The sequence below is a fragment of the Zonotrichia albicollis genome, chromosome 3 (genome assembly GCF_047830755.1).
Source record: "Zonotrichia albicollis isolate bZonAlb1 chromosome 3, bZonAlb1.hap1, whole genome shotgun sequence".
In the NCBI taxonomy this organism is placed as follows: domain Eukaryota; kingdom Metazoa; phylum Chordata; class Aves; order Passeriformes; family Passerellidae; genus Zonotrichia; species Zonotrichia albicollis.
Window position 1 is genome coordinate 56,693,850 of NC_133821.1, and position 16,365 is coordinate 56,710,214.

A 16,365-nucleotide genomic window follows, 5' to 3' on the forward strand; every position below is an offset into this window, starting at 1 on the left:
TTATCACCTCACCCAGAGGATCCTGCCACCAATCTTGTGCTCACTCTGGCTCCTTTCTGACAGTGTCCTCACTGACACCTACAGCTCTGTTTGCCCAGTTCTCTTGTGATGGTGCTACTGTGCACTCCCCATAGGACTCCTTGGGTCTGTTTTCTGTTTTTTTGACCTAACATGTTTTTTTTTTTCCCCTGCTAGAAACATCTCACATGCCTGGTCCTTTTGCTTTTTTTGTGGATTCTGTCTAATTCCTTTCTGACCTTCTCTGACTTTGGTCTTCCTTAATTACTCCCTATTATCTGTCCAGTTGCTTGTCTGGGACCCCAGGGAAAGACATAATCTCTCATGTGTCTCTCTACTTTCTGCTTTCTTGAAAGAAGTGTGTTGAAGTTGCTCCCCTGACAATCCAGATCCCTCAAGCATCTGATTATGATTATGCATTTGTCCTGGCTTACTCTTTGTTTTATTCATTTCCTATGATGACTCCATTTCACAGCCCTTGACAAAAGGCTGCACAGCTGTATGGGAATGGAAAAGATTTTTTTCCTTTTCACAACTGTAATGATACGACTAAAAAATGATGTGCTGCGTCTTCACAACAAAACCTGAAAATGAAACACATTTCACATCAGTTTTATTTTTCCTGCTACTCTCTTCCCTTTTAAACCTCACCCTTCATGAAAACCTTGCAGTTAAAATGCTTAAAAAAAACATTTGTTATTGTTTGTAATAACCTGGCCACTTTCCTCCTTTATTCCTCATTTCTTCATGCATCTTATCCTCTTCCTCCTCCAGATCTGGCTGCTCTGTTTGATCCTTGCCACTCATCATTCTTAGGTGGTGACTGCTGGAGCTCTGAGAGACCCTTGGCAGATCGAGAGCTCTCAGAGCACTGTCTACAGAAAGAAAAATAGCTGCCCTTTTTATCCTTCAAAAGCTGAGGTTTTAATGTCCTCCCTGGCTTAGTATCTTCTTTTTAGTACCTGGCCTAGCTCACATTCAGGGAAATTATTGCAGCTTTCTACAAGTTTTTGCTACTGTTGCTGGGACATTTCATCTAAGCCCCAATGATAAATCTTTTCACAATTTGCTCTTCATTATCCTTATGACGCTTTCTCACCCCATTCTCAAATACTCATGGTAAAAACCACTCTCTTTTGACCTTTGTCTTCCTGTCTGACTTACAACTGATGTCCCACAAAACTGAGTCTGGTCAGAGTTGAAATATTACCTCACAGTCCTCTGCTGCACTTAATTAGTTAGGGTTGGAAGGGACCTGTGGAGATCATTGAGTTCAACCTCACTGCCAAGGCAGGGTGACCTTGAGCAAGTGACACACATGTCCAAGGGGGTTTTGAATGTCTCCAAAGAGGGAGAAGATTCCATGGCGTCCCTGGGCAGTCAGTTCCAGTGCTCTGCTGCCCTCCACTTAAAGAAGTTCTCCCCCATGTTGAGTTGGAGCTTCCTGTGTTTCAGTTTATGGCCATTGAAACTTGCTGTGTTTTAGTGAATTCTGTTTTATTACCTTTTTTATTCTAAAATGCAGAATTGTCAAAACTACCTATTTTTCTGTTTCCAAAAGTGGCTATAGTTTTGAATTCTTTCACAATGTTTTAGGGAAACAAGTGTTACTGTTAGGATTGTTAATCTCTCAGGGTAACTGAGGCAATAAATTTTTATTATGCATGAGTGAAATTTAAGGGCAGTTTGTAGTGTTCTGCATGGTCAGGAAAAATGGTTTAGCCAGCATCAGATGGCATTTCAGCGTAATAAGAACTGGCTGTTAGTCTCTCACCAGCTAGCTTTCCAATGAAAACCTTCCCTTTCTGTACAGGATAGAAGCAAGAGCTGATGTATCAGAGTTTTTCTCAGGACTGAATTTTCATTTTAAACTTTCCTATAATTAAAATTTTGTCTCCTAAGCCTGCCTGGATATTGACTCTTGAAATAATTCCTTGGAAAATGAGAGTCAAAAGACTTTCACTTCACTTCTACTTGTGATCAAATATCTTTTCCCCTCTGCCTTCCTGCTCTTTTGCCATCTTATTCTAGCTTATTTTCATAAGAGATTCAAACTCAATTCCTAATAAATTCATGGCAAAAATCACAGGTAAGTGAAACCGTTCAGTATTATCAGAGAAAACAATCTCAGTGAGAAATCCAGCATATGTTTGAAATATTTCTTAGTTTTCATCATTGAGACCGTTCACTATTTCTTGACGTTTTGTTTTATGCACTTACTAAAGAAAACCTTGCTTCACACAGTTTCAGAGCAATTAATTTGATTAAATTTCTGCTCTTGGTTTAGGTACCAGTTTGTGAAAATTAGTAGCTGAAAAGCTATTACAGACTAGATAGAGTAGCCCTACTGACAAAAGTTGAGATACAAGAGAAAAGAGAAAAAACAAAAGTTAGCTTTTTCCTTGAGGCTAGGAAAGGAGAATTAGTTCACATCTCTAGAAGAGCATTAGTGTAGGAAACAGCTTGTGTAGGAGTTGCAAGTCACGCTGCTTTCCCTCTTGCCTCTGATATTGTGCCCTGGGGTTATGGCCACTTGGGGGATACTTACTGCAGCACAGACTCTTCCAGAACAGCAAGCAGTCAAAAGGACTCTCACTGAAAACAACCTCCTCATCCAACATCAAGTTCATTTCTCCTTTTTGAAAACAAATGAGAGTTAGTATCTCAGCAATTAGCTGATGCGAGTTAGCAGCCAATTGGTGATGCTGGCACCTGAACCTGTCTGTATCTAATAGTGCAAATAAAGGATGGGAAGGTATGTTCTTGTATGGATAGCTTCGCAGATCTGCAAACAAATTCATGCATACCTGAAGAAATGTGGATGAAAGAGCACTGAGAAGATTTGTACCAATCAGATAATTTAAATAATTTAGAAAGGCAAGGATTTTTTGTGAGTCAGCTTATTAGAGTGCTGGCTCTTTCAAGGTCTACAGGGACATGCACACAAAAACTCCAAAGATGAAGAGTTTTGGTACAAAAAAATGTTTTTAGTGCTTCTGAAAATACAACCCGAGTTGCTCTAAAATGCTTAAACAGTTTTTATGGCTATCTTGGAGTCATGAATTTGACATCCACCTTAAAAGCTGTTCAAGTTGCTGAGAGAAGCTACAATATATGTCAATGAGAAACGTTTGTGCCTTAATCTTTTCCAAGGCTTTCAGTGCATTTTCTTTTCTTTAGTTCACTCTGCAGCAGCATCTGATGTCAATTGTTGAGGGAAGCTTGGCCCAAATTTGTTAGCTTGAATTAAATTTCTAGTGAAGGAACTGCGCGAGGGCGTAAGCGGCCCTAAATCCGGCTAGCTCGAGGGGTGAGAAGGCCAACGCCCCTGCGCATAGGAAGCCAGCCCCCCTCGGCGTCTTGGCCTCAGGCTGGGCTGGTGGAAGAGCTCGGAGTTGCGCACGCGAGACGACAAAGGAGGTGACCACTTGCTGGGGGTGAACAGTTGGTTTATTAGGCGATCCGGAGGCACCAACAAGGAGGGGCACCAACCAGCAAAATGGCCCCGAACAAGGGGAGTGACAAGGTTTTATAGGGAAGGGGAGGAGAGAGGAGGGGAGCCCAGCTATCCAATGGGGTAACTCAAAGGGAGGTACTGAACATAACTGACATGCACCGGAAACCAATAAATACAAAGTAAAGGAGGGGCCCCGGGACCACAGCCAACCACAACCCCCAGAGAGGAGAAGGTTCTCGAAACCTGGGAGGAGTGGGGGGTGATTGACTGTGCCCAGGGAGGAGATAACATCTACTTATAAGGTGGGATGAGGGAGGAGCGGTCATACAAACTGTAACATTAGCAACTAAAAATAGCACGGTAACTAAGCAACTTAACTGACAAGGAGGCAGTGGCGGGAAAAACTGGGGAGAGAGGAACCATTTACAATGAACAAAGAAGGGTACAGTACATAAAATGGGGGAGCAAACTGAGAAACTTAAAACACACTACAACATCTCCCCGTTTCTTAACAAATAAAATAAAGAAAAACAGGAATGTCCGTATAACTCAAAAAGAAGATGTCCGCGGCCGGTCCTGCCAATCTTCGCCTTCTTCGAGCTGGAGTTCGCCAGCCCACAGATGTTCTTGGGGCGGCTCGGTTGACCCCTCCTCGTCCGCAGCTCCTTCGGCCTCTGAGGAGAGGTCCTCCAGCTCGAAAGGTCCCTCCTGGGAAATTGTGGCATGATTGGCAGCCATAGTTGTGGCTCTGGCTATTAATTTTTGGACCAAACCGCGGATCAACATAAACAGAACTAAAAATACAATCAAACTCAAAACAATCTTAGAAGCTGATTCTAAAACTGAACTGGCCCACCCGCTAAGGCCCCAACCCTTGAAGATGTCCCCCAGCCAGTCAGATGTCTCCTGCTTGACCTGATGGACGAGGTCTTGGAGTCTCTTTATTGAGTGTCTGGCGTCCTCGGCTCTGGAGGACAGGTTCATGCAGCAGAGGCCCTCAAACTCTTCACAATGATGGTGATGGAGCAGCAATAGAAAGTCTATTGCTGCCCTGTTCTGGAGTGTCGCCTGCCTTGTTATTTCCTCGTCTGTAAGGAGGTCGTATAGCGCGGCTGAAGTAAGATTGGCTTGTTTAGCCACCCAACACTCTAGGCGGCCCAATTCACCTAGAGATTTGGCTACCGATACCCAAGGCAATAAGATGGTAAAGGCAACCGACTTTGAATGTGACCAATGAGTAATTTCATCATCACAGTCCTCGGTGAGATCTTTAAGATCTCTTTTGGATCTAGCCAATTCGGATGTGACGTTGGTCTTTTTCCAATTGATAATTTGGGTGACGTTGGGTGTAAACAGCGTCAGCCGGCCAAAGGTGCACGGCCCTCCGACCAGACCAGAGGGGATGCCTGCCCACGCTCGGTCGCCACAAATCAAAAACACCCCCCTTGGAAGGGCATAAGGGGTCCGCTTGGTGGTGGTAGGGCCGACGATCTTCAAAACGGCCCGACACCACCGGTCCGCTTGATATTCTTTCTTTGCTTGCAGGACCACCTCAGTGCCCTTCTCGATGGGGGTAAGAGTATAATCAAACTGAAAACAAATAGTAGAATTGGCGGAACCGAGTAGATGTAATTCTGTGGGCTCGGAGGGCGCAGGATCCAGCCTCGCCACTCCATCTCTCCAGGCGTTACTGGGTTCAAAACCAGGTAGGAAAGTAAGGCTCCGGGCCAAAATAGGGGAAAAGGTAGACTGAAAGGCAGGGGGGAACTCTCCTGGAGAGAAAGGGATCCCCACAAGGCAGGACGACATCGGGTCCTCTGCAGCGCTGGTGTCCAGGCAGATGCTGTCCTGTCCTAGCGATTGAGCCAAGGCACGCCAGACGTTGACTTTTGGCTGGGGAATGACCCACGGCTCCGTAGGTGGCAGAAGGAGTCCGCAGGTCGTCAGCATCATCATCATCAGACAAGGGTTGGGAGCCAGCGTTGTCAAAGCGGGGGCCATTTGGGGAGATGCAACTGAAATGAAAAGAGAGCGGTAAAAGTATATGGAAATCACAGAAATGGTTCCTCTCCAAACAGCCAATTTAAATAAAACCTACGAGGGGTAACGGTTGGAGCTGGGGGGGAATAAGAGGAAAGATGGTGTAAGAGGTCAAGGGGTGGAGGAGAAGCTGGAGGAGAGGGTTCTTCTGAAACAGGGGGAAGCTCAGGAGAGAAGGAAGACGGTTGGTGGTGTTGCTTCCTCCGCCGACGCCAACACGCTTGCCGGACCTGTGGTACTGCTTCTGTCTTGGTCCTCTGCTTCGGGACGAAGGGCCTGACCCACTTAGATGGGACCCACTTGGGGCCTGAGGGAGTGGACACGCAAGCGTATCCCCTCCCCCAAGTCACCAAGTCAAAGGGGCCCTCCGTCCGCCAGGTCTCCGGATCCTTTACAAGAACCGGCGGCCTGGCTTTGGGCTGCAGCTGCTGGTGACTGCCGAAATGCCGGACCACTGGAGGATTTTGGCTGTCAAAAGAGCAATTTAGAAAATTGAGGGTGTAAAGAGCTCTTGACAGCCGGACGTGGGGGGTCTCCACCTTCATTGCCGGTTGTTGTCGGGACAGGATCTTTTTGAGGCTCTGGTGGGCCCTTTCCACCATGGCTTGGCCTGTCGGGGAATAAGGGATGCCGGTTTTATGCACTATTCCCCATTGTTGCAGGAAGCTCCGCAGTTCCTTGGAGGTGTACGCAGGGCCGTTGTCTGTTTTTAGGACCCTAGGGATGCCCAAGACAGCGAATGCTTGAAGCAGATGCTTCTGAACATCCGCTGCCTTTTCACCTGTGTGGGCAGAAGCGTAGATAGCCCCGGAGAAGGTATCGACTGAGACATGGACGTAACACAATCGACCGAAAGATGGGATGTGTGTTACGTCCATCTGCCACACCTCACAGCTTGCCAGCCCTCGGGGGTTAACCCCCGAGGCCACGGTAGGCATTTGGTCATGCTGGCATTGGGGACATGTGGCCACAATCGCCTTGGCCTGCTCCTGCGTCAGATTGAATTGACGAACCAGGCCAGGCGCATTTTGATGGAACAGTTGGTGGCTGATCTTAGCCTGACCGAACACATCTGGGAGAGGGGCCTGCGAAACAGCAGCCGCGGCCAAAGAATCGGCACGACGGTTGCCTTCCGCAATGAACCCAGGCAGGTCTGTGTGTGATCTCACATGCATGACATAAAATGGATGCTCGCGGTGGGAGACCAACTCGACGAGCCTATTCAACAATTCAAATAATCTTTTGTTCGTGACCTCTTGAAGAACTGCTGACTCAGCTCGGGACACTACACCTGCAACATACGCAGAATCTGTGACCAAATTGAAAGGTCCAGGGAATCTCTGGAATGCCCTGACAACTGCGTCCAACTCAGCAACCTGTGGAGAGCCCTCCACAACAGCAACATCGGTCTCCCACTGCTGAGTTTGAGGATCCTTCCAAGTCATCACTGACTTGTGGGATGCTCCAGACGCGTCCGTAAAAACTGTCAAAGCATCCAGCGGCTCCCTGCTCTGAACCTTCTTTAGTGATAATTTAAACTCCGAATTAAATAATTTGTGGGCCGGCCGATCTACTGCGATGCGCCCAGTGTAGCTGTCAAGTGCAAACTGAAGATATTCATTAGTTTGCAGCAGTTCTTCAAAGGTCTTTAACTTTAATTGGCCCGATTCCAATTCAATTGGAATATGGATGCATGAGAAATCACACCCTGCAAGCTCCCTGATCCTCGATCTCGCCTTGAGGATCAGTTCGGCTACCAACTCCTGTGGCCGTGTCATTCTTTTGGACCGATGGTGGCTCAGGAAGACCCACTCTATGATTAAGAGCTTCTCTCCTGAGCCTTGGTCCTTCGGACTGTCGTCCCACTGATGGATGATGCCATGAAGGTGTGGCAATTTTCCCAGTACTATAAATTTGAATGGCAGACCCGGATGGTAACGATGGGCCTGCCTGGTCGAAATAGCTTTTTGTACCCTCTCCAAGGCCACCTCCGCCTCTGGGGTGAGAGCCCTAGGGGAACTGAGCCCCTCTCCCCCTTTCAACAAATTGAAAAGGGGGGCTAGGTCTTCGGTTGAAATGCCTAGCCAGGGTCTCACCCAATTCAAAGACCCACACAGTTGATGGACGTCTGCTAGGGTCTGGACTTTTGTCCTAATAGCCAATTTTTGCGGAACAATGGTCCGCTTGGTAATTTCAAGGCCCAGGTACTTCCAAGGTGGCATCCGCTGAATTTTGTCTTGCTGGAGCTCGAACCCTGCAGCAATCAACGCATCGGTTGTCAGGTCAAGCGCATGGGCAAGCAGACTGTGGTCGGGCGCACACACGAGGATGTCGTCCATATAATGGTGAACAATGACGGCATCCCCGAGGGCTGTACGGATGGGTGACAGCAGCGAAGCGACATACCATTGGCAGATCACAGGGCTGTTCTTCATGCCCTGTGGAAGCACCCGCCAATGATAGCGCTTGGCTGGGGACTCACAGTTCACGGACGGAACTGTGAACGCAAAGCGCGGAGCATCGTCCGGGTGAAGGGGAATTTGGAAAAAGCAATCTTTTATGTCAATAACAGCCAAATTCCAATTTTGGGGGAGCATTGCTGGGGAGGGCATCCCTGGCTGAAGAGGACCCATTTCAACTATTAATTCATTAATTTTGCGGAGGTCGGTCAGGAGTCGCCACTTGTCTTTGTTGGGCTTCTTGATGACAAACACTGGGGAGTTCCAAGGTGACATGGTCTCCTCCAGGTTGCCTTTCAGTAGCTGCTCCTGAACGAGCTCGTTGAGCGCCTTTAATTTTTGCTTATTGAGTGGCCACTGCTTGACCTGTACTGGTTCATCAGAAAGCCAATTCAGCTTCCAGGTCCGGCGCTCCTCAGTGGCCACTGCCCAAAAAACCTGGGGAGCCTTCGGGAGGTCAATTTTGGCTCCCCACTGGGCCAGTAGGTCTCTTCCCCAGAGAGGCTCTGTATAATCTAAAACGAACGGGCGTATCGAGGCCAATTGCCCGTCGGGCCCCTTAATTTGTACAATGCTCTTGGATTGGTTTGCCAATTGAAGGCCCCCAAAACCAGAGATCGTGCCCGCAGCGCTTTGCAAGCCCCAATGTGACGGCCACTCCCGAGAGGGAATGATCGTCACATCTGCACCTGTGTCCAAAAGACCCCTCACTATCTTCTTGTCCCCGCCCAACGAAAGTTGACAGGTCAGGCGGGGCTTTTCCCTCCCCACTAGTTGTGCCCAGGCCACGGTCGGAGGCGATGTCTTCTCCGACGAAATCGTCCGGTGATCTTCTTCTGGCACAGCAATGGCCTGGGCAATGACCTGTCCCTTGGGGAGGAAAAGTGGGGGTCGGACACAGTACAGCCCTACCGCGAAACGGTCCCGGTCGGTAGTTACCAGACCAGGGACGATGTGGATGTCTCGCGGTGTGTGCTTGGTGTCTCCGACAACAGTCCACCTGCAACGTCCCAATTTCCTCCAGCGACCCGGATGTTGCAGGTCGACAGACACCAGCTGGATGTTACTGCTAGGGATGTAAAGGTCCCTAGTCAGCTGCAGCCTGTATGGAGAAGCAGAGGACATGGTGTTAATTGCAGGTACAGCACCACAGGTAGATAAGGTCACATCTGATAAGTATGTCAAATCCGGCAAAGCGTATGTTGGCGGTCTTCTCCCGTCTCCTCCCTCCCCGCTGGTTGTTGAACAGCCCGCCGTACTTTTGTCGTCGCGCAGGGAGGGGCTGCGCTCCTTGCTTAGTTTTTTGCTTCTTTGTTTTCCTCCCTTTCTCGCTTCCGCCTGTACTCCAAATAATCAAGGCGCATCGGGCACTGGGGCATCCAATGCCCGACTTTGCCACAAAGATGGCAGGGGTGGGTGGCTGATGACCTTCTGCCGGACCCAGGTGTTGGGGGTCCGGCAACGGGGGCAGCTTCTGCTTCCATGAAGTCCGGCTCGGGGCATTCAGCAAGAGCCACAGATGTTCTCTTGGGCCGTGATGCCAGGGAGACCTGACGCACCACGACCTCAATCATGGCCTCTATCGTGGGCCGGGGACTTCGAGGGAGAGTTCTTATAGCCTTGCGGCACTCAGCGTTGGCATTGCTGAATGCCATCCGCTGAAGCAACCTCTCCCTGTCATCATCCCCGAGCGCCTGCGCCTCCACATATCGGTAGAGGCGCTCGATAAAGGCCATGTATGGCTCCTGCGCTCCCTGCCGGACCTCATCCTCCTCCCATTGGGAGGTCACCACCTCCAGCTTGAAGAAGGCCCGCTCAGCTGCCCGAGCGGTCTCCACAAGCTGGGAGGGGAATAAGGCTTTCGCCTGAGCTGCCCCCTCTGCCCACTGTCCCTCACCCAAAAGGTGTTCCTGGGTGATTACCAGACCATCTGCGTCATGAGACATTGCAGGATTTCCCCACATATTTGGGAGAACCTCCAATATCTCCCTCCTCCATTCCCCCACCCAGACCCTAAATTCCATGGGCCTAGCAAGGCTGGAGAAGAGGGCCCTCAGGTCAGCCGGCACCAGATCTCCCTGTGCAAGGGCATTGCGGAGCATACCCCGGAAGTACTCTGACCCCCGGGAGTAGTCCTTCTGCGCCTTGCACAGCTCCTTGATCCGGGCCTGTGCTAAAGGCACCCACTGGGCCTGAGGGGTCCCTTCCCCACTCAGGTGGTAGGTAACCGGAGCGGCTTCCAACAAGGGCGCCTGCTCCGGCTTCCGGTCATCCACCCCCCCCCCCCCGGAACACAAAGCGTGGGAACCGGAAGGAGGAGCGTGGGAACCGGAACTGGAGGAGGTTGAGGCGGGGTCTGGCAATGACGCAGGGTGAGGGAGTGGGCGTGACCAACCACCCCTCTCCGCCCCCTGGGTGACGCTCAGAGGCGGAGGGAAGTACAAAGGCGGAGTGGGGGAGGAGCGAATGGGGGGCTGAGCTGGGGGAGGAGTTTGGGGAGGAGCTGATTGAGGGGCGGAGGACGGAGGAATGGGTGGGGCGGAGGGAGGATATGAGGGAGGGGTAACCGAAAAGGAGGTTGGGTCTGGAGGAAGGAAGGGGTTGGGGCAAGGGAGGAAGGGGTTAACCGAAGAAGAAGGAGCCCTGGCGGGAACGACCACGTGGCCGCTGCCATCTTGGGCTCCCAGGGAGCCATTTTGTGGATCATCTACAAACCTAACAACCTTGGACTTTTCAACTGGGGATTTGGGAACTGGGGTAGAGGGTGAGGAAAGAAGAGGAACCTGGCCAGGGCTCCTCGAAGGGGGAGGCTGAGCAGGTCGAGGGGGAGCAGGGGAAGGATGGACCCCCTGCCTCTTGTCGGCCTTCAAAATCCCCCTCGAGGGCTCCTGCCTAAGGGGAGAGGGAAGGGATTGAGGGGTAAGGGCAACAGAACGAGGGGAACGGGGGGATAAACCAAAACTTGCGGGCCTTTTCTTAGGTTCCCCTGACGAGCGGAGTGCCGCAAGCACTCTGCCCGCCCAGAATGCCACGGTTGCTAATTTCGTCTCCCCGGAATTAACAGCTTCTTCCAATTTGGCCAACACGGCTGCCCAAAACCGTGGCTGCTTGGCAAGTTCCGGGGAAACCTCGGGGAACTTTGAAAAGACCCACTTAACCAAAAACTTTAACTCTTGCTTGGGGGCCTTCTGACCACCCCCAAGCAGCAAACCTTTAACAACATAATATACCTCCTTTTGGGATTTTCCCAAGCCAGCACCCATGGCACCTTTCTAGTGCAGGAACTGCTGTCACTAGAAAGGGGGAAAATCCACTGGTGGTACAACCACCCGCCTGAAAAATAACAAAAACTAAAACAACAAGCTACTCGCCACCAGCCCCTGCTCCCCCCACTGTCCCCAAGTCTGGGGTTTCAGCAAAAGGGAAAAAGGATTTGGGTGGTGGGTCCGGGCCCCAAGTCTGGGGATACCGACCCCACAGGAAAGGTAAAACAAAAAAGGTGCGGGGGTGAGGAAGAGCCTCAGGGGAAGAGGGTGGGGGGTAGGTCCCCAATGCAGAGCATGTACCCCTAGGGGAAGGTTAAAAAGGCAGGGGGGAAGTCGGAAAGGTCCCCAGAGCGGGGCCCGATCTTACCAGCCTGGTGGCGACAGCAAAAGAAAAATCAGGTGGGGGTCTTCGTCTCTGGGGTCGTCCTCACTGGGTGCGAGGAGTCTCGATCCCGATCCCCAGGGAGCGCTGCCCTTAAAACAGGGCCTGCTACTACCTGGGGTAGCGCGGCGTCCAAAGGAACAAAATGTCCAACACCGCAGGGTCCGGTGGTCAGCTGTCCAAGTGGTCAGTGGTCCACTTCGTGCCCCACGTTGGGCGCCACACTGCGCGAGGGCGTAAGCGGCCCTAAATCCGGCTAGCTCGAGGGGTGAGAAGGCCAACGCCCCTGCGCATAGGAAGCCAGCCCCCCTCGGCGTCTTGGCCTCAGGCTGGGCTGGTGGAAGAGCTCGGAGTTGCGCACGCGAGACGACAAAGGAGGTGACCACTTGCTGGGGGTGAACAGTTGGTTTATTAGGCGATCCGGAGGCACCAACAAGGAGGGGCACCAACCAGCAAAATGGCCCCGAACAAGGGGAGTGACAAGGTTTTATAGGGAAGGGGAGGAGAGAGGAGGGGAGCCCAGCTATCCAATGGGGTAACTCAAAGGGAGGTACTGAACATAACTGACATGCACCGGAAACCAATAAATACAAAGTAAAGGAGGGGCCCCGGGACCACAGCCAACCACAACCCCCAGAGAGGAGAAGGTTCTCGAAACCTGGGAGGAGTGGGGGGTGATTGACTGTGCCCAGGGAGGAGATAACATCTACTTATAAGGTGGGATGAGGGAGGAGCGGTCATACAAACTGTAACATTAGCAACTAAAAATAGCACGGTAACTAAGCAACTTAACTGACAAGGAGGCAGTGGCGGGAAAAACTGGGGAGAGAGGAACCATTTACAATGAACAAAGGAGGGTACAGTACATAAAATGGGGGAGCAAACTGAGAAACTTAAAACACACTACAACAAGGAACAGAGTGTAAAAGGACTCTAAGACCAAGGCAAATGTTTTTTAAATGGTTATGAATGGGTAGTGTACAAGGACACATTATGAATAAATTATATGGCCAAGGCAGAACTCTTCACCTCTCTTTGCCTACCTTTTTTTTTTTTTCAGTTTTATACACATGCACATATATTCACACTCAAAAACTTTGAGTAATTTAAATCAGAATGAAATCCATATGTAATTGAGGCCTTCAGATATTAAAGTACTGGTAATGCACAAGAAAATTCCAAATAAATACTTTTGGGAAATATAAGCAAACACCTGAAACAAGAAAAAAGATTTCCTCTTCAAAGTTCTCTTTAAAATTTGTTTGGAGTAACTAATTTTAAATTGCCACTCTCTTCTTTACTGTACCATAGCAATGTGGGTTTTTTTGGCTTTGAGAATTCATGCAGGTAAATATTAACACAGTAATTTAAGACTTTTTAGTAAATTTATACTTCCTAAGTGTTGGAATAAAATGTGTCCTTTTAAGGCAGAGCAGTTTCAAAGACAGCCATGAAGATTTTAAAAGTATGTGATGCTGTCATTTGTGTTAGGAAGGAAATCTGTACAGAGACCAGAAATGAGTGATATCCCTGACAGGTCGTAGTTCCCAAAGAGAGGATTGATAGCTTTAAAACTACATAACTTTAAGCAATGAAAAGATCCAGAAAGTACTATTTACACTAAAAATTAGAAAGTCAATAAAATGTGTATATTTCTTGGGTCTGGTAGAGTTTATGTAGAGTTTAAACCTTGATAATTCATATTAAAAGAAAAATATATGATTGCTTCTAAATTGCCTGGTTGTTTGTTGTTTGGGGTTTTTCTGGTGTTTTTTTTTTTTTTTTGGAGTTTTTTTGGGATAACATCTTTTCTGTGACACTTCAAGTTTAACATTTACATTTATAATTGTTTCCACTCTTTCCTCTCACACATACAATGAGGACACTGGATGTGGAAGAAGTGGTTGAAAGTCATCCAAAGAGAGAAAAGAAGATAATTCATAGTCTCCCATAATTCAGGGAGACTGAAGAAGGGATTAGAGCATTACTGAAGGTAAGGCATTGAATTTATTTTTTTATCACTCTCCTTAGGAAGAGATAAGGGATCTCAGTTGAATGTATTCAAAGACTTTTAATCTAAAAGAAGACATCCAACTTGAATATTTAAATGTGGCAAAGATAAACACCTGAATGCCAAGTTTTACAACAGACACTCTGACATGAAATTGTAAATTGTGAATAATAAACACTAGAGTAATTAAACTATGAATCCATAATTTCACTAAGAATAAACCACCTGTGAGAAGTAGTCTGTGTACTATTCTCAATCTCAAATTGAATAAACTGTATCAATAGTTCAATAAATCACAAAGAAAAAAATGAGGTCTTAGTAAGCCCATTGTCCTCATAGCACCACTTAGGAATATTTTGTGTGCAGACATGTACATGGTGCTGGACACATTTTTAATTGCAATCATAAAGAGATTAATGTTCTACAGATAGGAATATTTTTGGAAAGCTCAAAAGAAATCCTTTTATTGCTTACAGTACTGGGTTTTGCTAGGAGTGACAGCTAGGAAAGAAAAATTAAATTTTTTGGTAACATTGATAATGGATGAAAATACAGAAGGAAAGTAAAGTGATGATGTATTGAAGAGTGACTCACACTAAAAGGCAACAAAACCTTATCCTACCATTCAAATTTGTTGCCCGTCCTCCATGAAACAGCCTGCTTAAGATGTGGGATTTAAGAGTTTTCAAGCTGCCTTACTCTACAGTGACAGTCTTTCATCAAACAGCAAAAACCTGGTAGTGCAAGTCTTCTGGAGTGCTCCTGCATTGGCAGTGTGAGGAGGGAGAACTACAGTAAAAAATACCTTCTGTGTTGATCTAGCAGGACCTGAGAGGATGTGAGATATGCTGAGATTATGTGGGGGGACAGGATGGGACAGGATGACCTGCTGCAATCCCTATGCTATTCCCAGGAGATATGCTGGAAGCATCTTCGATGTACTTGGGCATCTAATCCAGTAATTATAACACAAGTCCCACTTCAAAGCACTGTAAATATTTGCAGCAGAAACAGCTGGATGTGTGGGGACTGAAAAGTTAAGTGGATACCCAAATCACAGAGTTAAAATGTGGCTGAGTATAAGGTGGTGTTTCTTCCAGAAAGATGAGACAAATGGACAATCTTTCCACCAGCCAGTTTTGTAGCAACCCAGAGGAACTCTTCAAGCCAGAAAAACAGTGGTTTACGGAGCCTGTAAAGAAATTAAATGCTGCTTTAGGAAAAACATTTATTTAAAAATTGAAATTTAATACTCCAAAAGCATTTTTTTGCATTGACTCAGGGATTCATAAGCAGATGCATAAGCATTGCTGAAAATAAAGAAAAAACATTGAATATTTTGCTGCCAGGTGTTATCTGGATTTTTGAAAACAAGATCTTAATACAGAAAACAATATGGGGATTTACTGTAGAAATGAAACAAAAGCAGAGAATCCCCTCTAAGTAATGAGGCCCAGTGGTGGCTTGGATCTGCTGGGTGTTTTGCACTGTGAGGAAGCAGAATGAGCAAGCAGCTTCTTCACATAGCTGTTCCAAGGTTTAATGACAAGAAGCCCACATACACACATTCTTTGGATTTACATGAATAACCTGTTGTTGCTGGATTTTCGGCTCCTCAGTTCTCCTTCCCTAAAAGAGTAAAAGTTTGATTATTTTAGAGAAAGACAAAGTTTAAGATGTCATAATTTATTTTTCAGCAGACAAGCTGGGAGTGTTGCTGCCTCTGAGCAATAAGAAAAGGAGGCCAGGAGTTCTCAGTTATTTTTGAGGAAATTACCTTCTTTCAGCATTTCTGTTTTCCTGTGGTTCTAATCAGACAAAATTCAATTTGTCTGTAGGAAAGGAATGAGAATAAGCTGTAATTGCAATTCAGGTACAAATATTTATCCTTCGAGCTCTAAGCCAGTTATAGTGTTTTGACTTTTTTTCATTAGAAATTGCAACTTTCATGTAACATTTGATTGAAGTCAGCTCCCTTAAAAGATAAGGGTGAGGAAATAAGTCACATAACATAGAAATGAAAGCAACCTTTTTCTTTCATGTCTAAATGAAATATTTCAAGTTAACCTAAAATACAATTTTCTAGACTTTTTTCCCCTGTGTTTCTTCCTCCTTAGAGTGTTGATTTTACTTAAACAATTACCTTCTCATCAATCATTTAAAATTCTAATTTAACCTCAAAACCAAAACACACAATGGTATAACAGCCTTACAATAAAAGTTCAATTTTTCTTTCTTAGTCCACTTCCCAAGTTCATTATTTCTCCTGTTGTGGTGCACTTCCAAAGCTGCAACACCAGAGCTGGATCCAGCTGCACAGAGTGTTTCATATACACATTTGAATGAAGATGAGCTCTATTTCAAATAGCATACAAAATCCTGTTTAAATTTTACTCTTAAATCAGATGAGGACAGCTGTTAGTCACACTGAAGGATTTTAGTTTAACCTCAACTACATGTTTCGTTCTGAACCTTGCAAATTCATTGAAATGACTTAAGTGTTCCAAAAGGCTGGAATTCAGTGTGTTATTTTCAGCATGATGAAACAAAATGTTTTGATGCTGTCAAAATTATTTTTCTTTATTTCTTCATTATTTTTCTTAAAAGCATAACATTTGTGGAATTTGACCTTAACTATAACAAGTGTTAATGTTCCCACATACGTATGTAAAGCTTCATTATTCTAGTCACTGAACTGATGCTGTAGTCTAGTTCATAACATCAGCAATAGC